Source organism: Leuciscus leuciscus (assembly GCF_965113295.1).
Source record: "Leuciscus leuciscus genome assembly, chromosome: 8".
Taxonomy (NCBI): Eukaryota; Metazoa; Chordata; class Actinopteri; order Cypriniformes; family Leuciscidae; genus Leuciscus; species Leuciscus leuciscus.
Genome location: NC_138732.1, coordinates 34,467,343 through 34,494,277, shown reverse-complemented (window position 1 = coordinate 34,494,277; position 26,935 = coordinate 34,467,343). Strand labels below are relative to the sequence as shown.

At 37.1% G+C, this 26,935-nt stretch overlaps 1 long non-coding RNA gene across 1 annotated transcript; it reads right to left on the bottom strand.

The window, feature by feature from the left end:
* Positions 1 to 2,885: 2,885 nt before the first annotated feature.
* LOC309504817 lies at positions 2,886 to 7,113 on the bottom strand. Its single transcript, XR_014208182.1, has 3 exons — positions 6,955 to 7,113; positions 5,471 to 5,504; positions 2,886 to 3,238 (listed from the first exon to the last, which is right to left on the bottom strand). It is a non-coding gene; the product is annotated as an uncharacterized lncRNA (long non-coding RNA).
* Positions 7,114 to 26,935: the final 19,822 nt, after the last annotated feature.

Sequence of the window (26,935 nt, the reverse complement as noted above, 5' to 3'; positions counted from 1 at the left end):
CTAGGTCTGCTTATGCAGCAATGCGTTTTAAACTAATGCAAAATTAAGGATAATTTTTTGGCTTCAGTATTCTCGAGAAAAGGGTTTTTCCCCGTAGCGTAAGCTAGCTTACGCAACACGAGAGTACTCTCGTAAGAGAACTCTGGGAGCGTAAACGAAAACTTCAGAAGCGTAAATGAAATCTCTGGAAGCGCATTTGTAAGTTCAGATCAGCGAACGAAATATGAGAAATTGTTAGCAAAACATGCAGTGTATTAAAAACGAAGTCAAAAAATTTGCCTGCGATTTATTCTTTTTCAGTTTCAAAGATATTTTATTCAGTTTCAATTTATATTTTCATTAGTTTCTTGAAAAGCTACGTTCATTATTATTGGATCAAAATTAATTCCATAGGAGTCCATAAAACAAATAACAGCTTAACATCCAACAGACTCCTCTCTGAACACCTCCCTCTCTCTCTCTCTCAAACACAGTTTACTTACAACATTAAACTTTGTTACATTTCTCCTCTCTCTCACACACACTCACTCATCGTTAGGAAAGATTAGATGAATGTGATCATTTATATTTGAGCCTTTTTTGGGCCTGAAATCGCTGATAAAACCTTATGGCTACTTTAGCTATTATTACATTAGCTAACTACCAACTAACCAGATAACATTAACAAATTGACAAGCACTTACTGGGCAGAATGGCTGTTAATGTTGCATGTCTTGCAAAGCGCTGTTCGTCTTTTGCCATCTTGTGAATAATTCTTGAAGCCGAAAGCGATGACCCTCGGTACCCCTCCGGCTGACATGTTGATGTGATATCTGATCTAAGTGGGCGTGGTGTGCGTAAGGTACGAGAGGGCATGACTGATGATAGTTTCATGATCCAGTCATGACAACGCTATTCTCAGCCTGCGCTCCAGCTGGGTAATCAGCTTGATTTTTAAAAATAATTTCTATATTTTATATTCAAACTGAAAACATGATGTGATTAACACTCAAATCATTCAAGTCATCGTGTCTCAAGTCATGTCAAGTCCCGAGTCTTTAACTTCCAAGTCCGAGTCAAGTCTCAAGTATTTTATTTTTTGTCTAGGCAAGTTACAAGTCATAAAAATAGCGACTCGAGTCCAAGTCCCCATGTCTGCCTCCAGCTGTTCCAGGAAGAGCTCCAGGAACTCCTCAGGTACGTGCAAAACCTCCTCAAAGTGCTGCAGGATGTAGTGCTGTGCTTTACAGCGGAGCTTTGAGCAGGAGGAAAAGTCCTCTGTCAACTTGCAGATGCCAATGCAGTTTCCTATATTAAATTTGAAATGCTGGGTAAAACTTCATTCATAGCCACTTCCAGAATAAAATTTCAAGAATGTGTTTGCCTAGATATCATAGTTACATTCTTTTTTCTGGCAATACACTCATTCATTTTCATGCATTTATATATTTGGACTTAGGCAGTTTCAACCGTATAATGTTGGCAGTGAAAATGATGTATATAATTATAAACATTTCTAGGTAATTTGCACACAATTGCAGTTCAAATGCTTCTTCTCACCTAAAGTAGGAGCTGCAGTCACACATGATGATCTTGTGCACTTGAAATTCTCTGTCATTTGACTTGATGATCAAGTCAGTCCCAGCGAGCAAAAAGTCGTCTAGAAGACGTCTAAAAGACGTCATTCTTAGACATCCAGAAGACGTCCTCACAGGAGCCAGAATGAAAGTTTTTTATACGTCTTTTCTGGACATTGTATAGACGTCAATTAAACACGTGCTAAAGACGTCATTCTTAGACATCCAGAAGACGTCCTCACAGGAGCCAGAATGAACGTTTTTTATACGTCTTTTCTGGACATTGTATAGACGTCAATTAAAGACGTGCTAAAGACGTCATTCTTAGACATCCAGAAGACGTCCTCACAGGAGCCAGAATGAACGTTTTTTATACGTCTTTTCTGGACATTGTATAGACGTCAATTAAAGACGTGCTAAAGACGTCATTCTTAGACATCCAGAAGACGTCCTCACAGGAGCCAGAATGAAAGTTTTTTATACGTCTTTTCTGGACATTGTATAGACGTCAATTAAAGACGTGCTAAATACGTCATTCTTAGACATCCAGAAGACGTCCTCACAGGAGCCAGAATGAAAGTTTTTTTTACGTCTTTTCTGGACATTGTATAGACGTCAATTAAAGACGTGCTAAAGACGTCATTCTTAGACATCCAGAAGACGTCCTCACAGGAGCCAGAATGAAAGTTTTTTATACGTCTTTTCTGGACATTGTATAGACGTCAATTAAAGACGTGCTAAATACGTCATTCTTAGACATCCAGAAGACGTCCTCACAGGAGCCAGAATGAAAGTTTTGTATACGTCTTTTCTGGACATTGTATAGACGTTAATTAAAGACGTGCTAAAGACGTCATTCTTAGACATCCAGAAGACGTCCTCACAGGAGCCAGAATGAAAGTTTTTTTTACGTCTTTTCTGGACAATCTATAGATGTCAAGCAAAGACTTGCTACAGACGTAATTGTTAGACATCTAAAGGCAGTCAGAATAAAAGTTGTATTAGACGTGTTTTCTGTAGTAGAAATGTCAAAGACTGTTAAAGACCCATACTGACATGGAAATCCTATATGTGCATTTTTCAAGGATCCTACTTTAAAAAATATTTACTTACAAATATTTACAAAACAGTGGCAGTAAGGGAGCTAGTTCTCACTGAGAAAAACCCAGTTACTCAATGTTAATGGTTGTCGTGTCATGAAACTGCAGACACACAGACCATAGACCTAAATAAGATTTTAAAGAATATTGATAGTATTGAATACTCAATTGAATAACTGTAGTGTATATACTTGCATTTGTATCTTAACAATATAACTGTAATAAACTGCTTACCATTTTCCTGTAAAACAAACTAATCACTCCAAGAAATCCACTATTTAAATCTCAAAATATATTTTTATTACTATTTTGTTCTGCTGGACCAAAACTTAACAGCCAGAAGACTAAAGTATAAATTAACACAATACAACTTAAAAGCCTGAACAGTAAAGTTGTAAATTAACACAATTTCCCTTTAAATAATCTATAAAATGTTGTTAAAACAATATAACATAACAATTAACAAAATATGGCTGCTATAAGGTTCACAAGCTTCATTTATAGCGGCAAGCAGTTTCAGATGATCGGCTACAGACTTTATTTGGGCCTCTATTGCAGCTGGGTCCCATTTCATGACAGCAGCTACAATCAAAGCAAAAAAATCCACATGTTAAATAAATAAATACAAATGCCACTGTTGTGGTTTAGCTTACAGCAGAGATACATAGTTGAAAATTTGAGTACTCGAATCAATTAAATGAAATAAATCACAAATCAAGTAAAATGACATCAAGCCTGATATAAGGCATTCCACACACACACACACACACACACACACACACACACACACACACACACACACACACACACACACACACACACACACACACACACACACACACATAGGTGCCATTTACAACTTCATGCGATTTTAGTGATCGGATAGCTATATGATCTTGAAAAGACCAGGTGTAAATGCCCTCCGAAACGCATTCGTGACGCATTTGAATCTGATTGCTCAAACCACTTCAGGAGGTGGTCTGGGCCGCATTCCAGAAGAAACTGGACAAGTGTAAATGCATCTGGTTGTTGAAACCACATGTAAATTTTACTCCTCCCAAAAACGCTCTAAAATAAAGTTGTGAGAGCGTGTGAGAGCGTGTTATAGGCTATATGTCATGTTATAGCAAGTTATGACGACGCTACTGCCGCATCGCCGCTGAACATCTAACGTTATTCATCAAGCCAACGTGCAAACTATCGCAAATTAAAGTGAAAGTAAGTCCCCGATGCTTAACACACAGTTATCATCATTAAAAGTAAAGAAATGAAATTATCTTACCAGGGCTGTTGCGCTCTCTCCTATTGCGGTCTTTGATTTAGAAATTTTAACGGATGATCAATAAAATGCAGTTCATATCTGTTGCTTTCGGTGACGTGAACGCCATTAAATTTGCATAGCGAGGGAATCGAAGATCTGATTTATATCCGTTTTGCAAAAACACATTTATGTGACCAGGTGTAAATGGAATTGTTGTGATAAAACAGACAGCTATCCGATCTGAGAAAACAGATCAAGTGGCCAGGTTTAAACAGCCCCACACACACACACACACACACACACACACACACACACACACACACACACACACACACACACACACACACACACACACACACACACACATATTAGGGGTGTAAGTTAACGGTTCACAAAATTCATGGTTCGGTTCAATACGATACACTTGTGTCATGGTTCGGTACGTTTTCAATACAGGAAAAAGAAAAATGCCAGAGAAATTTCCTTGATTTAATATTTGTAACTTTTTTTTTTGTATTAAACGTAACATCATAAAGTATGATTTTTTTTTTTACTTTGAGGAATGATGAAGCTATAATTGACTCTTAGAAGCATGTAAAACAGCTCCTTGAAAAAAAATGTAATGTAATATTGTAGTTATAAACAAAGGTTTATTTTAGTTCAGATTAACATTTGAGGGCAGTCATTTTATTCATGTCAAAATAAAACCAACGTAACTGCCAAACTTCCAAGGTTACAGTTTGTTTTACTACAGTAAATCCATGGTGAATGTTAATGATCTGTGGACACTGGATTGTTCATTCATGGCACATTGTTTCCACGTCAGCGCTGTTTGATCCGTTAATAACAGAGAAATATGAATGCTTCTCAATAGATCTCGCAGCGATGTTATTACTTCAGTGGGGATCTCTTAGCGCCGTGTAGTAACAGTGTCGCTTGATCAAGATTGGCTCGCGCTGCACTGGTCCAAACTGATAAACGGCCCGTGAAGCACATAATAACAGCACCTGCTTTCTGGTCAGTTAGCCTACAGTACCTGCTTTTTTTGTGGAAACCAAATCTTTTGATTGTGAGAGAGCCATGTGTTAAAAGTCAGATGGCACTTAAGCTACTTTATGATTTGCCCTATGTCTGAACAAAAGAAATAAAAGTTACTATCTATACCATATTGAATTGCATAGCATCATATTTTTGCAATGCGTTGAATCGAAATCGAATCGCACCGGATCGTAATAAAAGTGAATCGTATTGCATTGCATCGGTAGCTGGCAGCTGCTTATATGTATCATTAATGTAGGCTATTGTATCGTTGGCTATGCATCGAGATGCGTATCGTATCGGCCTCAGTTATGGAGATGCACATCAAAGTACAAAGTAACTAGTAACTACATTTACACACTGTGAATAGTTTTTGCATCGAAAATCGCAATTGTATCGAATTATGACATTTTCTTAATCTTACACCCCTAATATAAACACATACATATAGTACTTTGGAGACCAATTGTGTTGAAATGACATTGAGACAAAGGAGGTAGAGGTTGAATACTCACTTCTCTTGGTAGCTGTTCTGATGAATGACGGATCCTGGCCACAGAAAGATAAAAGAGAGAGGTAAAAGGGGGGAATTAATTAGCATGGGTCACATTTCATTCGTTTTGTCTGGTATGTAAAACTTATGTCTGATAGAAAAATGTGCATCACCAAAAGAAGGAACATGTAGATTAACACAGTGGATCTGTCCAAACGGTAATCGTTTTAATAACATTGTCATCTGTACAAAGAAAAAACTCTTCTGTTTTTAGTACATTGTTGATGTGTAAAAGTTCCTTAAGTTTGTGTGTTCTTGACGTCTTTTCTTTTAACCCTGCAGGTAGTTACATTAACGCATCTATTAATAAAAGTTTTACCTATGGAACTTCGGTATGATGAAAATGTGTGTAATATAGCAAACCCAAACAAACAACTCAATTATTCTATGTTAAATTGAACTCTTCCACCATATCTAATTTTAAATGAAACACAGGAACTTGCCATCCTAGGTCACATTACCATAAATATAATATAAAATTACTATAAGATAAAATTACTTCAGTTAATTTACCATCGGATGCATGTCCCCCTTTGCTAACCCTTTTGTGGAAGGGCTCTTTGTGAAAGGATTTAGATGTTTGCTTCGAACACCCCTTTAATTGTACATTTATTAAATCACATGTAATGTTTAAAAATTTTACTAGGTAAAGGAGAGCAAACTGATTCCCCCTTCATTTTATCTACCTTATGCCGACCAAAAGGTATATGATTTTCTTTCTTCAGATGAAAACACATATTTTAGAAAAAATAAACTAGACTTTTAGAAATATTATCCATCTCTTGTGTTTGTGTGTCAAATAAGGCAAGTGAATAGACACCAAAATGCTGAAGGTCGAAAAAGTCCAAGAGCATTGTAAAGCTCACATGATAAGTGCAGAAAACATCTTGTGTGAACAACACAGCAAGCTGTGAGTACGCTGTATGAAGTTTCTGGCGTATGCACTTGCATTATATTGGCTTACAATAATGGATAATTTTTCAAAAAATCTTTGTGGAAAGAAAGTCAGATATATATCTGGAATGGCACGAGAGAAGAAAAAAAGAGATAATTTTTTAATTTCGGAGTGCATTGTGCCTTTAAAATTGACTGCGGATTTAAATACTGGGTAACACTTTATTTCGATAGTCCACTTTAGACATTCTACTAACTATAAGTAACTTTGCAACTACATGTCAACTATCAGTCATTAGAGTATTAGTAGACTGTCTGCTTAATAACACTCTGTTTTGTTGGTCCCCCAACAGACATTCTACTGACTATAAGTTACTTGGCAACTACAAGTCAACTTATTCTCCTAACCCGAATCCTAACATCTAAACTTAACCTACCAGTCTATTGACTGTCTACTACAGCCTACTAATACTCTAATGAGAGTTAGTTGACATGTTAGTGAAAGTGGACAATCAAAATAAAGTGTAACCAGATACTGCAGTGGATACTTACTAGTGATGGACTTGTTTCTCTGTTGGTGCCTATTCTGCTCCGTAAGTCCAATGCTTGATCTAAAAATATTTATTTTTTAAAAAAGTGTGTTAATAGGATTATTGATCGCGTAACATAGGACCATTTTTTAATGTTCCATAAGTGTTATATAAATCTGGAGAACCCTTACTAAAAATTAACCATTTTTTGCGACACTAACCAAATGGTCATAAATTATTGTAATACGTAAAATAGGTAAGAGGCCGCACTATGCATAAACTTTTATTTGCAAAAACAGGTTTCGGCGCGTGCCTTCATCAGTTTGCACGCGCCGAAACGCATTTTTGCAAATAAAAGTTTATGCATAGTGCGGCCTCTTACCTATTTTACGTATTACAATTATCCAGGCCAGCACTCTAAAAGTTTATTAATATGCAGTGAAGCCTGCTCCTATACTCACTTAATAAATTATTGTAATCAATCCACCATAAAAACATGGTTTCTACACTATAATAAAAAACATGGTTAATTTAGCAAATGTCCTTAAAGGATTAGTTCTACCAGAAAGACTCGGGAGAGTTATTTCAATAAACCATACATTTATTGACAGCTCAGCAAGCTGATAATCTACAAAGTCATTTGGCGTAGGCCCCGTCCGTAGTGCATAGTCCGAGAGTATCGGATCTGCAATTCCTGCCTAAAGATGAAGGCAGGGGCGCAGCCGACCCCCCTCCTGGGAGGTATGGACGGGACCATCCTGGTGGTGGTGGGGAGGATGGGGGTAATCGTCGCTTCAGTATCTGCGAACTCAAACATGTGTAAGTACCGTGCTTTTATACAATAAGCATAATAATATGATTGGATAGAAGTGAAGCAATAAGTGACGTAATAATTGAGTCTTCCCAGCAGAACTTATGCTAAAGCTTTCATTTCACCTCAAAGTTGAAAATTGTGTCATCATTTACTCACCCTCAAGTTGTTTTAAACATGTATTTCTTTCTTCTGCTGAACACAAAGAAAGATAGACTTGGGATAGACTAACCAGACAGACTTGGGTCCCATTGACTTCCATAGTAGGAAAAAAAAATACTATGGAAGTCAATGGGACCAAGTTACAGACATTCTTCAAAATATCTTTCTTTGTGTTCAGCAGAAGAAAGAAATTCATACAGGTTTGAAACAACTTGAGGTTGAGTAAATGATGACACAATTTTCAACTTTGAGGTGAACTAATCCTTTAAAAGAACAGCTCATTCAAAAAAAAAAATTCAATAAAAATAAATATAGAGTTATCTCATTATGTAGCTTACTCACCCATATGTTGAAATTGTATGAGTTTCTTATGTAGAACCATAATTAAGATATCTTGAAAAATGCCTTTTATTTTTGTCATAGGCTACAATGCATACAGTTGTTTTATTCCCAAAATTCTTGTTTCACAAAAGTAAGTTATACAGGTTTGAAAATACTTTCATTTTGAAAGACATTTATTTTTGGGTCAGCTAGGCCTGTAAACTCAAGAAGATAAAGCTTGTCTGGAGGGTTTGAACCAGTGCATTTGAGCAGATTCACATGTTCTGCCTCTATTTCACGTGTATTTTATGACAATACTCACCGCATCTGAACATCGTGTGTCTGGATAATATTTATTCCCCAAATGCCTGGATCATGAAGGAAACACACACATACATACACATCAATATTAGTTATTTGTTTTACTTACTTACGGAGACATTTGCAAAAGCTTGCTAAATTGACTCACCAGCTCCAAAACATATTATCTCGTTAATTTAACTGATCGGTTAGCCATCCCGCGATCAATAGATTCATAAGCCTAGTGTGCAGATTCTTATAGTATAAGACTGTGACAGTTCCTTTCTGTCTAAAGATACATTATATATTCTCAGTTCACTCGTTGTAAGCTCCCATGCTGAGTTTTATTTTATCATAAACTAAGTTAGACAAGTTACACATGCTAGCAGCATATAATACATTGGAATACCGTATGCACTAACAATATTGCTCTAATCGCGTTTAGATTCTCAATGTAATACACTATATCTTGATAGAGAATTTGTATAAAATAAAGTTTTACCTTCCATAGATTGCAATATTTCCGTTGATAAAATTCTTTGTCCATATTCCTTGTTTGTTCTTCATTTACATCCAGCAACACCCTCGCTCAAAATAAACATTTAGCAGTCCGATGAAAAATAATCCATGTTTTAAACGATGTAGCAAATTGAAGATCCCGCGCAGCAGCAAAGCAAACACCGACTCACTCAACTGACGTTTATTCAAACTTGACTCGTAAAGGCGCGCATAGTTGTCATTGGCTAGATTCCTGGATGACAGGAAGAATAAACAGAGAATAACCAATCATGCTCAAAACAGCTAGGAGAGACAGCCAATAGTGTGGCAACATTGCAATTACAGGAAAATATGAATATATATATATATATATATATATATATATATATATATATATATATATATATATATATATATATATATATATATATAAAATATATGATGTGCTATTTATTTGGTTGTATTTGTAGGCTGGCTGTTATATTTAATCAATTGGTTAAATTGTTTTTTTCATTGCAGTGCATGATTAAAAATTAAACAATAAATGAAAGATTAAAAATACTGTAAGAACTTACAGTAACTGACCATATATAATATTTATTTGCCACTGTTCTGATAAAGTGCAATTTAATAGAGCAAACAGTATATTAAACAGAGCAAACACTGCATATATTCATATACAATTCTGTATGTAGATCTATGTGAAAATCTAATGAATTGGTATCATGGTGGTGACAATTACATTCATGTGACCCATAATGACCCTTTTACACTTTCACAAATTCTTGACCTTTCCTTTAGAAACACTCTTATGCCTAATAATGTCAACATCCCTTTTCACCCTGTGTGGCACTGGTACACAACCTGTTGGTTTAGAATTAATCCTCTGTCTAACGCAACACTTTGGTAACATTGGCATAATTATATACAAGTTACAACATAATACCCCGGGTTTCACACTTCACAGGCAAGCCTGTAGTCCCAGACTAAAATGCATGTTTGAGCTGTATTACCTGAAAGCAACTTGTACTGACATATCTTATGGCAGTGCCATTGTTTTGTCTCAAGATGCACGCCAGTAATGTTTTTTTTTTCTAAGGCACATTTTTAAAAGCTATAATTAAATACCCAAATTGAACTAAGAACAAATCCTGGCTTTATCTAAACCCTGTCTGTGAAACCGGGTCTGGGTTAGAAATTAAGGGTTAAGGTTAACCCTAACCCTAACCTTAAGACTTGTCTACAGACTTTTATTTAACTGCAGTGGTTAGGCCTTTAGCATTGATAAAGGACAAAAATCTTCTCACTGTGACAGTCTGTTTAGTAAAGATTGTTTGTATGGATTGTCCCTAAACTAGAGCTATTGATGCATTCAAGACATACCTAGTATCATAAAGATCGTATTTACAAATTGAACACACATGAACACCGCCACAATGATGAAAATATGAGTAGGAAGCTTGGGATTTTCTTCAATCCACAATCTTGAGTTATGAGTGTGTCAGTGAGAAACATTGTGGAATACCACAATACTTGGGTATTTAGCAGTTACATTGTCAGGCTTTTCTATTTACGATGAAGTAAGCTAATGCCTGCACAAAATATGACAGTGTTATAGTATAACGATATAACATGTAGGCTAATGATACATTTTACAGTGGCTTCATAAATTAATTTAAAACATAAAAAAAATAAAAATAAAAATAGTAAAACCTCATGAATACAAACTTAAAAGTGCCATGTGTGCATCATGAACCCTGTTGTTGTCTGACCAGCAAGATCAATTTAACAGTTAATGATATAGTCCGTAACAGTCAGTTAATTAATTTACAGATATTGTTTGTCATTTTGTTCTGAACTAGTTCTGGCTGTCAGTCATGTTTCTGGATTTCAACGGACGTCCAGATTATAGTCAGTATGAACGTCTGTTCTCAACTAGTTCTGGCTGTCAGTGGACGTTTAGATTATGGTCGGATTGGACATCTTTATTCACGTCATTTATGGACTGTTTCTGGATGTCAACGGACGTCCAGATTATAGTCAGTATGAACGTCTGTTCTGAACTAGTTCTGGCTGTCAGCAGACGTTTAGATTATGGTCGGATTGGACATCTTTATTCACGTCATTTATGGACTGTTTCTAGATGTCAACGGACGTCCAGATTATAGTCAGTATGAACGTCTTTTCTGAACTAGTTCTGGCTGTCAGCAGACGTTTAGATTATGGCCAGATTGGACATCTTTATTCACGTCATTTATGGACTGTTTCTGGATGTCAACGGACGTCCAGATTATAGTCAGTATGAACGTCTGTTCTGAACTAGTTCTGGCTGTCAGCAGACGTTTAGATTATGGCCGGATTGGACATCTTTATTCACGTCATTTATGGACTGTTTCTGGATGTCAACGGACGTCCAGATTATAGTCAGTATGAACGTCTGTTCTGAACTAGTTCTGGCTGTCAGCAGACGTTTAGATTATGGCCAGATTGGACATCTTTATTCATGTCATTTATGGACTGTTTCTGGATGTCAACGGACGTCCAGATTATAGTCAGTATGAACGTCTTTCCTGAACTAGTTCTGGCTGTCAGTGGACGTTTAGATTATGGCCAGATTGGACATCTTTATTCTCGTCATTTATGGACTGTTTCTGGATGTCAACGGACGTCCAGATTATAGTCAGTATGAACGTCTTTTCTGAACTAGTTCTGGCTGTCAGCAGACGTTTAGATTATGGCCGGATTGGACATCTTTATTCATGTCATTTATGGACTATTTCTAGATGTCAACGGACGTCCAGATTATAGTCAGTATGAACGTCTTTTCTGAACTAGTTCTGGCTGTCAGCAGACGTTTAGATTATGGCCGGATTGGACATCTTTATTCATGTCATTTATGGACTATTTCTGGATGTCAACGGACGTCCAGATTATAGTCAGTATGAACGTCTTTCCTGAACTAGTTCTGGCTGTCAGCAGACGTTTAGATTATGGCCGGATTGGACATCTTTATTCATGTCATTTATGGACTATTTCTAGATGTCAACGGACGTCCAGATTATAGTCAGTATGAACGTCTTTTCTGAACTAGTTCTGGCTGTCAGTGGACGTTTAGATTATGGCCGGATTGGACATCTTTATTCACGTCATTTATGGACTGTTTCTGGATGTCAACGGACGTCCAGATTATAGTCAGTATGAACGTCTTTCCTGAACTAGTTCTGGCTGTCTGTGGACGTTTAGATTATGGCCGGATTGGACATCTTTATTCACGTCATTTATGGACTGTTTCTGGATGTCAACGGACGTCCAGATTATAGTCAGTATGAACGTCTTTTCTGAACTAGTTCTGGCTGTCAGTAGACGTTTAGATTATGGCCAGATTGGACATCATTTCTCAGTGTCATTAATCGACTAATTCTGGCTGTCAATGGACGTTCAGATCATGGCCTGGACGGGCGGACTTGATATCAACCTGTTTTGTACGTCCACAGACGTCGCTTGCTCAGTGGGGTGTGTTCGCCCAGTAAACGTGCTTCATCAAACACGTCAAAGGCTGTTGCTCTTATGTTCTCCATGTTCTCTCAGGACTGTAAATGTATTCAGTCTTCTCTCCTCAAACTCTGTTTAAAGTCTCCTCAGGATTGTGTCTTTGTGGGACTTTTGCTCAGGAGAGTTCTATAGAATGTCTCTGTGACATCATAGTTGTAGAGCTTCAATATATCTTTTCAGTTTGTGTCTTGACCACATAATTATTAAAGAGTTTTGTTTTATCGATTCCTTTTAAATGAAACCTCTTCACAGTAACAAAGATATTAAATTCAGAATTACTGCCATTATAAGTAAAATTACAAATAAATGGGCAAGCTGATTTTTTTTTTTTTTTTTTTTATTTTATTTTTTTTACAATATTTACAACTGGAAAAATTCAACAAACAAGACTTTGAACAGTCACTAAGACACTACGGCTGTATCTGAAATTGTCCCTTATACTGGACCAGCAGTTCTCAACTGGTTTGGCCATGGGACCCACATTTTCCCATGGACATTAATATTATTATTGGGTTTTTTTTAGGAATTTGACCGAATATATATGGTATTATCACGATATTGAAATGAGCGTTTTCAAACAATAACAGGTTTTATATATTTTTTCTTAAAACAAAACAAACTAAATTATATTTAAATACAATAAAGTAATACACACAAAAACTACATAAAGTAAACAAATGTTTTAAACTGATTCAAGTGTTATAAAGAATTAAAAAGAACAATAGGTAACCCTTTACAATAAGGTAAAGTCAGTTAATGCATTAACCAACATTAACATTGAGCAAAAGCTACATCTGTTACCATAGTTATTCTTTGTTAACAATAGTTTTAAAAAAATACAACTGATCATTGTTAGTTCATGTTAGCTCAGGTCCATTAAATCCTTCTGAATTTAATAATGTGTTATTAAATGTTGAAATTAACATTAACCAAGATTAATAACTGCTTTAGGAGTATTGTCCATTGTCAGTTTATGTTAACTATAGTGAATTAACTAATAAAGCCTTATTGTAAAGTGTTACCTGTTACAGAATGCAGATCCAGACACAAAGAAATACATTGAAATGTGAGCTTTATTAACAGCACTGAGCAGAATGGAGAATACGGATGAGTATGCAGTTCAAATAGACTTTGAAGAATGAGTAAAGCTTAGTAACGAAGACCTTCCTTGTTTTACAGGTGCAGGAGATCATGGATAGTTGGACGGATGGCTGGATGGACGCACACACCTCTTCGTGTTTGGTGAGTATGCAGGATGATGACAGGAGAACACAGGAGAGGAATACACTGGAGTACCAACGCTGGAGAACAGGTAAGCACAACAAGACCAGACAATGATGTGAGACGAGGTGTGTGCTTTTGTAGCTGGCTTGATGATGGTGCAGATGAAGTGCAGGTGTGAGTGTTCAGTACTCTGGTGAAGGTGTGCTGTGTGAATGGCTGATGTGACAGCCTGGCAGATCCGTGACATTACCCAACAATAATAAAGAATCAGAACATTTGCAATCAATGTGTAGGGCAGGGGTTCTCAACTCTGGTCCTCAAGGTCTATTTTCCTGCAGAGTTTAGCAGCAACCTTGATCAAACTCACCTGCTTATTGATCTTATGGGGACATTTTTTTGGTCCCCACAAGGAAAACAGCTTGTAAATCATACTAAAGGTGTGTTGTTGTTGTTTTTGTTTGTTTTTAAACGTAAAAATGCAGAACATTTTCTGTAATGGGAGGTTTCAGATTAGGGGATATAATTTGTACGGTAAAACAAATCATTATTTCTATGGAAAATCCCCATAAAACATGAAGTGTGTGTGTGTGTGTGTGTGTGTGTGTGTGTGTGTGTGTGTGTGTGTGTGTGTGTGTGTGTGTGTGTGTGTGTGTGTAAATTAGTCTACTACAAACTTCCTTAACAGTATTTATGCTTACAGGGCACCTATTATGACCCTTTTCACAAGATGTAAAATAAGTCTCTGATGTCCCCAGAGTATGTATGTGAAGTTTTAGCTCAAAATACCCAACAGATATTTTTTTTACAGCATGTTTAAATTGTCATTTTTTGGGTGCTCAGAAAAACACACCGTTTTAGTGTGTATCCCTTTAAATGCAAATGAGCTGCTGCTGCCGCCCAAAGGGTGGAGCCTTACGAGCTCGCGCTCAGAGCCAGGACAATCTCATCTGATAATATCAAAACAGAAACTCTCATTAGTGGTGTTCATTTCGACTCGGAGTCGGACAATAATGCCCACAGAGCCAGAGAATATATACTGTATGGAGATTGAACAGGTATACAGATGGTGGACAACCAGAATGAGACTTTTACCGCCGCCGTTCCCGCGGCGGTAAAATTGGGATGTGTATTTGCTGCCTTTTACCGCTGAGTGGCGCTGTAATCACAGACTTTGAAAAGTGTCAGTTTATTCTCTTAATGACGTAATCTGCCGCGGCAGTAATCTGAGCTGAGGTCACAGATAAATTCAAGATAAATCTTGTGGTTAAACGAATTCAAATTCATTAAATTTTAAAAAAGTAGACACACGTTAACATTGTGTGCCCAGTTTTTCTATAATTTAGAAAGGCTATGTCAATAGGTTACTTGTCATTTACTTCGTGTTATTTTAATGTGTTTGTAGATTTATTAACTGAAACATAACAGTGAAATAAATTAAAATAATTTACCGTAAAATTAAAACATTTTCAGGACTTGCAGTTAGGCTACTAACCGATGTTAGTCGGTTTAAGCATTCTTTGTTATATTCAGAATTAAATAGGCTTACTTGTTGTTATGAATATCAATTGAATTATTTAATAAATAATCAACCACAATGCCTATTACTGCCGCAGCAAAAATAAACCAGTCGAATTTCAAAGTCGTTCGCGAAATGACTATAGGCTATACCGGGTGGCGCAAGTGACATGGCAAAACAGCAGCAACTGCGGCATTTTAAAAGGTAAGTTTCCTATCTGTTTATAATATATATAGGCTATATATATATATATATATATATATATATATATATATATATATATATATATATATATATATATATATATTTCATTATTTGAACAAAAATGAGACTGATTGAATATGTAAAAATATAAATCTGCTAAATTATTTTTTTGTGTGTGTGTGTGAATCATTCACGAGATTGAGACGACTGACAGTGATACCCGGCCATAGCAACGGAAGACATTTTTCAAAACAGATCGAACAAATCAGAAAAATACTTTCAATACAGTATTGCTTTCAATTAAAAAATAAACAATGAAAATGTAAAAGAAAATTAATTAAGTTTGAAAACCCATCGCACATTTCAAGGTATGAATAAAGTGTCGGGACAGTTTATTTATTTAAACAGGGTAGCATCGATAGTTTATTCCCTTTGTGATGCAAAATAAGAAACACAGAATCTTATTCTTGCAACATTTTAAATTTCTATTGTCAAAGAAATTGCAGCTAAATTAAAAAATTAAAACGGTACAAAATGAAAAAAGTTCAAAGCAACATAAATTAAGAACAGGCGTTTTTCTTTGCCTCTCTCGCGCTGGATATTTTTTTAGTAAGTTTGGTCTCCCTCACTGCGCGCGCGGGTCTTTCTCGAAATTAAGCATTTCAGCGTAAAAAAAAAACACCATACAGCTGATAATACTGTATATGTCGCTGTGTGTCATCCACACAAATCACGAAGAAAAAACTGTAACAAATAGCTTTTGTTCCTTCAAAGATACAACAATTCACCTTACAATAAAACGAGGTGGGTCGCGAATTAAAGAGCTGCTAAATTGAAATTGTTTGTGGAAAACCTTTAAATACAATCAATAAAACTACAATCTAAAATTTAATAAGATATAGGGCCTACTGTACATAGGCTATGGACTTTTGGAGATTTTGAGATTAATCCTTAGAATTTTGCCTTTGTCTGCTCATCAGGCTCAGGCTGGCTCCGACACTCTCCATATGAAAGACGGAACATTAACACCTCTGTCCTGCACCCCCACGATAAAGCAACTATTGCCTTCTCCAAACCCCCCACAGGCTAGCTGAGTTTGCAAAACAAAACAAAGAGTTTGCCACTCGTCGTGGTGTGCCAAAACACTTAATTATAAACTTCAATATTTCATTCAAAACAATCTCAAAACGCTTTGTGACATTTTGAAAAGCCGTGGATATATATATATATATATATATATATATATATATGTTTTTTTAACAGAACTGCTTTTGAAATTACGATTGGAATTATTATAGGTTACAGAAGTAAAGTCATTGTATAATATTTGTTCCTTGGTGTAAAATGGAAATGCATGGTGATTTTATTTTGAAAATAGGCTATAAGCAAAAAACTATGTTTTAGAACTATAGACAAATCTCTCTGCATCAACAATAGACTATACAATGCATTAATAGGCTAATATAAAAATATCAGTAGCCTAAGTTAGTTCGGGTTTCGAACCCGTGTCATCTAAATGATCGTAACGTAAGTTCAACCACTCGGCCACGATTCACACGTTGCGACATGGCCTAACGTTCCAGTGTGTGTTCGCTCACACGAGCGAGAAGCGCTCTTCATTCAAAAGAACGCGCCGCCGCGTTTGTCGAACACTAATTCAACATGCTAGAATAAAACCTGGCTTTAGAAGAATGCATAGCGCCACTCGTCGTGGTGTGCCAAAAAATTTACAATACTTTAGTTTCATTTATTTCAGTGTTAATGTTTGAGTTAAAAAAATCCTCTACAGATTAAATTAACACAAAGTCGGCTATGAGAATCCTTTATAGGCGACGAAAAAAGCAAAGGACTTACAGTCTTAACATTTAGGCTACTTTGCTTAAATTCGATACATTTATTTTCAGTAGGGCCTAATACATTTGTAGGGATGTAATTTCAGTATGCTTTACCAACGCTATGTATTCAATTAAAGTTCCAAGAGGTCTGGGGTGCGTTTCCCGAAAGCATCGTTAGCCAACTATGGTCGCAAGTTCCGTCGTTATCAGCATAGTTCAACGATTTGGTGTTTCCCGAAACCATCGTTCAAACGAACGTTCGCAAACAGCATCGCAAACTTGTGTGGTTGAAACGACAGCTCTCGAGCTGTCGTTAGAAGCATAGTTTCTAGTTTACATTAGATGTAGACTGAATAAATCCTTATCTTTAGCAAAATAAGCAAGCTGACATTCAGTACAACCCGTGTTATTTATTTAGAATACATACAAATGTAATTTATGTCTTTTAGTTTGTCAAGAGATTTAAAGCACCGTTTTTGAAGTCTGCGCATGTGCGAACGTGCTCTACTATGTAAGAACGAGCCAAATATTGAGTCTGGTAATAAAGCAAAATAACTGAGAAAAATTAGAAATGGTATTCAGATGCCATGTCTGTAACTTATATGACAAAATCTAGCGTTAATTCGATCTCAAACAGATTAATTAAAATAAGTTATTAGTCCACCACGTGCGAGACGTCATAAACCAACGTGGTTGAACGATACTTTGCGACAGACGGTTTCGGGAAACAGTCGTGACTAGCTAGTTGATTTCTCCAACGATGCATCGTACTATGGTAGTTAAGCAGCGAGCTATATAGTTGTACGGGAAACGCACCCCTGGTCTCTATATTTCCTTCCCAGCTGACACTAGCCTAATATGCAAGTGCACAGCAAAAATCACAACTTGTGTGAATTCGTTACAAGGTTTCATTTAATTAAATTAATGTGCAGCAATTTGTACAAATAGAGTCTATAGGCCTACTATACTGTTGTAGCCATTAAATAATCTCATTTAGTATCATATTTGTTAAAATATTCTAATGTTATTTTTTTTCCATCTATGTTGAATATGAAAAGTGAACAGCACGAGTAAGATAGGATGCATTATATCGAGAGATGGATATGGAGTGGGTCAGACATGATTTTTTTTTTTGACCACTTCATTAAGTTTTGTTTAGTAGAAAACCTTTCTTTAAAGTGAATTTCGTTTTCTATAAATTGTATCTTAATTTTAATCAATTTTTCATCAACCAATTGCTGGATTTAAGAGATAAGTAAGAGAAGCAAATATAACAGACACTAATCATGGAGGCGCCCGCGCGGTCACTTGCATTGCACGTCAGCTGGAGCGCATCTCATCCTCTTAACTTAACGAAACTCAGCGTATGCCTCACACAGAAATACATCAAATACACAAAGCTTGAAATGTCTTCAAACGAAATAATTCAAAACGAAAAGAAAAAGGCTACTCTCTGATTGTGTCTTTATGTGCATTTCTCTCTAGGTGCGTTCACTACAAACATGGCGATCGTCAACTTCATCTTTGCAGTCGACACTGTCAGAAAACACTAGTTTATTGATAAAAATCAATGCACGCATCACCGGATTTACAAATACACATCTTGCTTGTTGCACGCACATATTATGTCGAAAAAACGAAATATTATGTTGAAATAACATTATTATTAATAATACATCTTTTAGAATATTTGATTAAATGCTGCTTGTTCAATTTAATCAAATTAAAATTTTAATTGTGATAATTAAAATAATTGAAAATTAAATATTTAGTGGCCAAGTTTTGCTAATTTATTATATAGGCTATTATATGCCTATTGCCTATATTAAGTAGGTCATATTAAGACAAGGCATATATTAAGTTATTTTAGCTGTTATGAGAAAAAAAATCTAACGAAATCTAAAATCTAAAAAAAATTCTAACGCCAATTCAACATGCCAGAATAAAACCTGATTTTTGAACAATGCGTAACGCCACTCGACCTGGTGTGCCAAAACACTACATTTTAAACTTCAATTTTTAATTCAAAACAATCTCAAAACGCGTTGTGACATTTTTTTAAGCAGTAGCCTAGCCTATATAAGGGCATTGAAACCAGGATCTTAACTAAAACGCGTTCCGCGTAATCTCTCAAAATTTATGCCACACTACTCCATGTATTTTTTTTTAAGGACTGCTTTTGAAATCACTATAAATTACTATGCAATTGTATCGCTCACGAGAGCTCTTCATTTATCTAATTCCTCAATAGAATAGTAAAAATATTCAGCGTCATTGCTCCTAATATTGTCTCTATTTTTAACTTTTGATTCTATTTTTTCAGTTCTAAAATTGATTCTATCTTTGGTTCTATTCTGTTGTAGCCTAATAGGCCTATTTATATATATGAACAATATGCCTATTAGGCTTAGGGTTTTATATTTAACCCACTTAAATTTTAAAATACGGCAATTGCTGCTGTTTTGCGCAATGTCCCTTTGCGCCACCTGGCGGTCATTTCGGGAACGACTTTGAAATGCGGCTGGTTTATTTTTGCCGCGGTGATTTCGCCGCGGCAGCTGGCGCGGCGGTAATAGGCATTCTGGTTGTCCACCATCTGTAGTTTAGCTTAATTATGGTTATAACTTATTTGTCATCTGCTTTTATCCACTATTAATACAAGCCTGCTGTAGCAGACCTCGTCCGAATGATGACCAAAATATACTGATGAGTTCGATTAAGTTTATTGTACATCACACAAAAGATGAAGCGTTAGTTTTACTCCAGAAAATCACTGTAAGAGCAGCTAAATAAACACAGTATAAGATGTGAGCATTTAAGTCTTATCCAAAACTCTCTCTCTCCCTTTCATTAGCATGGAACATACACAGCGAAGTACACAAAACACTCGTTACAACTAACAGTAAACAAATATATACACACCTTTTCAGTCTGTGCTTAAAGGTGAACTAAGTAACTTTTTTACCTTAACCGAACAGCTTCGGAGTCATTGGAATAGTTATATGACTTATTTCGGGTTGAATGGTGGTCGTCTCGCACCCCCCAAGCGCCTGTGAGCCGAAAAACCACCCTTGCAACTTTGGGCCGGCGGGCGTGTATCGCTTGATATCAGGTCTCGCGATGTAACGAATTGCTTTACGGCACTGCACAGTGCACACGTAAACGTAGAAAAAGGTAACGTTAGATACTGAGTTCTTCACACTTTCGTCATGGCTGAACCGGTAAAAAAGAAGCAGAAAGCTAGGAAAGGTTTGTCGGAGGACCAAAGAAAGAGGAAACGGCAGACTGACCGAGCAAGGAGTCAGACTCGAGTAAATATCGTTCTTGTTGATGGACTAGTAGACATCTTCAGAGCTTATCTGTGCCTGTTCGATGTCCGACGCTTTGTAACGCGTTGTGTCAGGAGGAGAAATAGGGATAGCTCACAGATGAAGTTATTACAGAGGCCAGACAGACTCACGGAGGCGATTGGCATCTCACAACTTGCACTTTATTCCCCAATCGAACTCGTGTAACTGTTTGTCACCCGTTCTACCGTCCACAGCTTTACTTGATAAACAAAAGTAAGATAAGAATGAGCATCAAACTGAAATAACCCGCATACATGGGGGTGTTCGAGGTGCACATACAATACAGACTGCCTTGTCTGAAGTTTTAAATCATTGGTTACCCGTAAGCCAATCACATAACGTTTGGTTATGACGTGTGTTATGCGCTGGCTCAGCTGCATCGAACTTTCACGGTAAACACATGTATGATGTGAAAAAACCATGAACATGAACATGGCTGTGAACGACTTTTGCAGATTATGTGAAGTAAATCTCCGCATCCACGGTACAATCAGCGTCTACGTCACGGCTCTCAGCCCGCCCTCTGTTCGTTGATTGGCCGGCTGTTTTGAGGCCGGAGGAAAACTGAGAGATAGGTCGCTATCTCAGACTGAGTACAGAAGCGAACTGAAATTGAGCGGAAGTACGAAGTCTGACGTAGTCAGGCTAGTCTACAGCTGCTCAAGCGTCGAAACAATGGCGGACTGTGTCCCGCTCCCTCAGGGCGGGTCTATGCTCAAACTGCAGTGTCAATCAACAGTCGTGGGAGGGGCCTGTGCAAAGTGACGTCACATTGCCGCGAATCTGAGAACGGCTTGTTCTGAGACAGTGCTAATGATTTATTGGGATTATAAAAAAAGCACTGGGTGGATTTTTATCATTATAGGGTGGTTGTGTACACACACTGCCAACACACATTTATGTTGGCATAACGTTGGCTGTCTTGCGCAGTCTACCCTCGTCGGACAGGTAATACAAGGTGCAGGCGACAGGGAACCGCATGACGGTCGTCTCAGCCTCGATGTTGGGACGCAGCAATTCGGAGAGTGACAGCAGCGATGACCTTGACATCCTAACATTTTCATGCCACTCATCCGGGACAACCACTTCATTTTCGAAGTTCTCCCACCAGACAGCAGTTCGCCCAGGTCGGACCCAAAACCGGCGACGCTGGCGGTGACGCGGACTGGTTCTTCGTGTTGGAGGGAGGAGAAGTTGTTGCAAAATTGCTGACCTCCGAGCACTCATTCGTCTCTGCTCCTCGACATAATGGAGCAGCTGTATTTGCAAATGCAAACACACGAAAAGAGTTTGCACCAACATAAATGTGACTGCTACTCTGAACGCTTCCATGATCACCAAAGCCAAATGAAAATGTAAACATAGGTCGCACTTTTGGCGTAGGTGCAAGCTCTGGAGCATACTGTGACGTTGGCTGCCTAAACATCCGTTTGTCTCAGTTTACATGCAAACGAAGATTTTCAAAATCTCCACTCTGGCCGTAGCCTGGTTAAAACCAGACCCTTCTCAGTTGAAACTGAGTGTAGGGTCTGGCGAAGCTATGTAGACAAATCAATTCCAAAGGGGCGTCACCAACCGACGTAGCTCAAATTCCTCTGGGCGCAATTGGATAGTCATAAAACCAATCAGATCGATGAAGGAGATGACGTATGCTTCGAGTGTTGTTCTTTGCTCCGGTTTTAACGAAAACGGTAAGTTTAAATCGCTCAAAACAGACACGATAACTGATTTGTTTATATACTGTCTATGATTTGAACGAGTGATGTTCCACGGCGGCATCCATCTTTGTAATGAAATCTCCTTCAGCGTCGCTGCGCTGTCGTCATCATGTAAATCCCTCCCCAAACGTTTCTGATTGGTGCCGCGATTTCGGCGGCACAGAAATGAGTTTGAATGGGCTCTTCTCCAGACTATCCTGGAGAGAGAATTAAAATTCGCCGGAAGTAGTCTGGGTTTTCCCAGGCTACTCTGGCCGGAGTTTTTAGAAAGAATCGGTTTCAGAGGCGAATTCTCCGTTTGCGTGTAAACGAAGGGCGCAAACGAAGGGAAATGTCTCCGTTTTTCAAAATAACCATGTACATGTGTAAACTGGGCCCAAGGCAACACTTAAAAATGTATTGTGTGGACACCCCTCATGGGTGAGCAGTTGCTCATTATCATTTAAAGAGACATGCACCGAAACGGGTCGCTGTGAACAGAGCTGTTTTGGAGGAGGTAAAAAGGGTGTTGTTTTACACACCCTTTGAGGAATTTTAACCAAAGTATACGTTACACACTTTACATGAAGACCCTAAAGAATCATACCAACTTGTGGAAAATGGGCATCCGATGACCCCTTTAAGAGAGCAAACATACATCTGCATTGCCCTTCATTCATGCTATTTGAAATCTTTTTTCATATTACTTTCTATATCTGTCATTTTTTTCTTTACAGTATTTTTCTCTAATTTTACTGTATGTTTTGTGCTGTGTTGTACAAATATGTCTCAATTTGAAGGTGTTTAACGTCACGGGATGATGTTGTGAAGCAGTAATTTATACTTAATTGGTTTTCAGTCTTTATTCAGGAATTTTGTCAGTAAATATAGATTTTGTAACTGACTAAATAGACTCTTTAGACTGGATGTCGCTTTAAGTCTATAACGGTGTCTTGATGCTCGTAACGGTTCTACAGAGGTGAAGTGAACTCTACATTTTCATTTTTTAAGATGACATTTTTTGAAGCTAGATTTTGCATGAAGAGAGTTTGTATCTAAACAAATCGGTAGTGTTTAAGCACATTTCAATTGAGTACATTTTCATTTTGTATTTGTATTTCAACATGCGTATGTCAAGCATCTGTTGATTGAACTATTCCATGCTGAGAAAAAAAACCGTAATGTTTTTTTTTTGTGTGTGTGTATGTGCTTTAAATGCAAATAATTGTATGTATCTTTTGGCAGTTAAGTATTTTATGTTAGCAGCGTCAGTATAAAATTGCTTAGTAACTAATTCCACAACTATTCCTATTATCATATAACATGTAACAAATAAAATGATAAACAATAAACTGTTTTTTGTCATTTGTAATTGACAGAATCTTCACACTAGATTTCTAAATGTTGGACTAAATAAAACTTCTCAGTTGAATGAACTATGAAACTAGTTGAGGAAACATATTTTAAAATTGAAGTCAATGGGCCAACTAAAAAAATAATATGTATTCTTTTTGATAATATTCAGTGTTGAAATTGACGATGATGAATGAATACAAACCAATAATATTTTATATTAACTACTAACAAATTATCTTTTTATTTGCGCATAATTTGACAAAAACGGCAGAATAAAAATATTTTATATGTGAAATGTACCTGGTTTTTATGTATACTGTTCACCTCATTTCATTTTGTTGGCTCTTTGGTAACTGGAAACAATAACTTTTGAAGAAATCATTTTCACCTGATAAATAGTCTATTCAAATGTTATATGTTTGTTTATTTTCGGTTTATCATAGTTTTACAATGAATTTTCATAGTTTTAGATTGAAAGTCTAGAGCTGGCAGGTTAAATCAAAATCTATATATAAAAGTAAATTAAAACATTCACACGTGATAAAAAAAAAAAAAGACAAGGTTCATGTAATTGTTTGAATCAACAACTAGAACATTTAAATAATAACCATTTCCATCCTCAGGAGTTCTGGCGCGGCCTTTGTGACGCCATAAGCACTCAGTCAAGAGTTCGGTGAGTGAATGCAGTGTGGAGAAGTGAATCTGCTGCATCGCGCGACATCAGAGGTAGGAACAACTATATTTACATTATTTCGCCATTAGATGGCGGCAAAGACTGTCTTTATGAGACAGTCTGTCAGACGCAAATGACTAGCGTGTCAGGGCACGGGAAAACCCCTTAACTGTTAAAAGTTCAGGAGGGAACAAGATGGCGAGCTAAGCACATGTGGTTATCTCGGCTCTTCAGCAAATTTTGAATCTTATAACAATTTTCAACTTTTTACCATCCCAATTGTTGTGTATCAGTGAATATAGACTATGTCAGCAAAAAAGACTTCTAATAACCCAAAGATAGTCATCCCAGGAGGACAGAAAGCTGTTAAAGCCTCGGATGCTCTAGCCGAACATGGATACCTCATGGACGTCGACCACTCTGATCACAAATAGAAACGCAAAGAATCTTCCTCCTTACAGAACACCCCAACTAAAGCCTCAGCCAAGAAACAAAAAGGTGAATGAACCCCGAAATTTCAAACTCCGCGCTTTTGGAAACTTTAGTTGCCAGATTTGACCTACAAGACGGGAAGCTGAACAGCATTGAGCAGAAGATTACTGAGAACAGTCTAATGATCGTAAACCTGACAAAAGCTGTGGAATTCAACGCGGCGGAAATAAAGGACTGTAAAACTAGAATCAACTTGTTCGACAAGCAACTCACCTCTGTTATCACTTCACAAGCAGATCTGATAAGCCGCACGTCGGAGCTCGAACGCTACAAAAGAAGATGGAACCTCAGAGTTATCGGAATGAAAGAAATAGCGGGTGAAGATATCCGAAAAGAAGTCGTCTCATTGTTAGCCGAAATTTCTCCACATCTGCAGCACAAACTTGAAGACATCGTGGATACAGTCCACCGCGTTGGTCCCAAGACGAAGGATAGATCCAGGCAAGTGATCATTCAATTCTGCATGCGAAAATATAGAGACGAGTTCTGGCGCTCCACCAAGGTCTCGGATGTCTGTAAGTTCAGGGGAATAAAGTTCACCGAAGATTTATCCAAGGGAGATCGAGAAGTCCGCGCCGCACTATGGCCGAGGATCAGTGAGGCAAGAGCTGCTGGGAAGAAAGCATACTACCGTGGTCCCTATGGTTACATAGAGGGTAGCCGAATCGTTAAGGACGGTTGATTTCAAGAACTTTCCAATTCATCTTCCCTTGCGCGTGCAAGGAGTGTTAAATGGGATGGTTTGAATTGTGTTTCGCTGTTGAGCGAGATCTCGTTACAGTGCTCTGTTTGAGAGAGACGTTCTGTGTTCTGTAGAGCACGTTACATTACACATTTGACTGTTTATCTTTTCATATCTTTTTTGTATTATTTTTAGTTTTTTATTATTCATTTATTGTCTTAATTCGTTAAATGTTTTCAGTGAAATCACATTTTTCTTGTATTTCTGTAAACGCAGGGGGTCTCTGTAACTCTATCAAAAGAAAAGCTTTCTTTCTATTTTGCAAAAACAAAAACTCACACTGTATATTTTTGCAAGAAACGCGCTCCAACCCTGATGACGTGAAGTTCTGGACAAGTCAATGGGGGGACAAAATCATCTTCAGCCATGCCTCTACTCACTCTGCAGGAGTGGCAATACTGTTCAACAACCTACCAGGCAAAGTTGTGAAGGTAAAGACAGACTCAAATGGCCACTGGGCTTCAGTTGTTTTAAACATTAATGATGTTTTGTTTATTTTATTCAATGTATATGGTTACAATAGTGTTCCCTTAAACAACAAATTACTATCTGAAATTTCTGACTCTCTGGTTGAATTTAAAAGTGTGTATCTTACTGATAATATTATTATAGGAGGAGATTTTAACATGGTTATGGATGAAGCGTTAGATCGCTTTCCGCCCAAATTTAACACCTCTCACCCAAATCCTCACCTTCTTAATTTTTGTTTAATAAATAATGTAGTGGATGCTTGGAGGGATGGAAATCCAAATCTTAAGCAATTTTCCTGGTTCAAAGCTAATGGGACTTCCAAATCGAGAATTGATTATTGGTTAATCTCATCTAACCTATCTAACTTTATCAAAGAAATCTCAATATCCGCGGCACCTTTGACAGATCACTGTTGCATCTTTATATCCTTCTACTCGGGCGAAAGAGAATCACGTAACAAGGGTTACTGGAAATTCAACACCGATTTATTAAAACACAAAAACTTTTGCTTGCAAATTAGATCTATAATTAATGATGTAGCATCGCTTAAAGACCTTACTTCATTTATAAGTAAATGGGAATATTTAAAACACAAGATTCGGGAATTTTCTATACAATTCAGTAAAAATTTAAGTAAGGCCAGAACACAATTGGAGTTAGAATTGACTATAGAATTAAACAATTTATGTAATAAAAGTGAAATGGACAATGAAACCAAATTACAAATTCTATCCTTGCAATCCAAAATTGATAATTTATATATTCAAAAAGCTAAAGGAGCATATGTAAGATCTAAAGC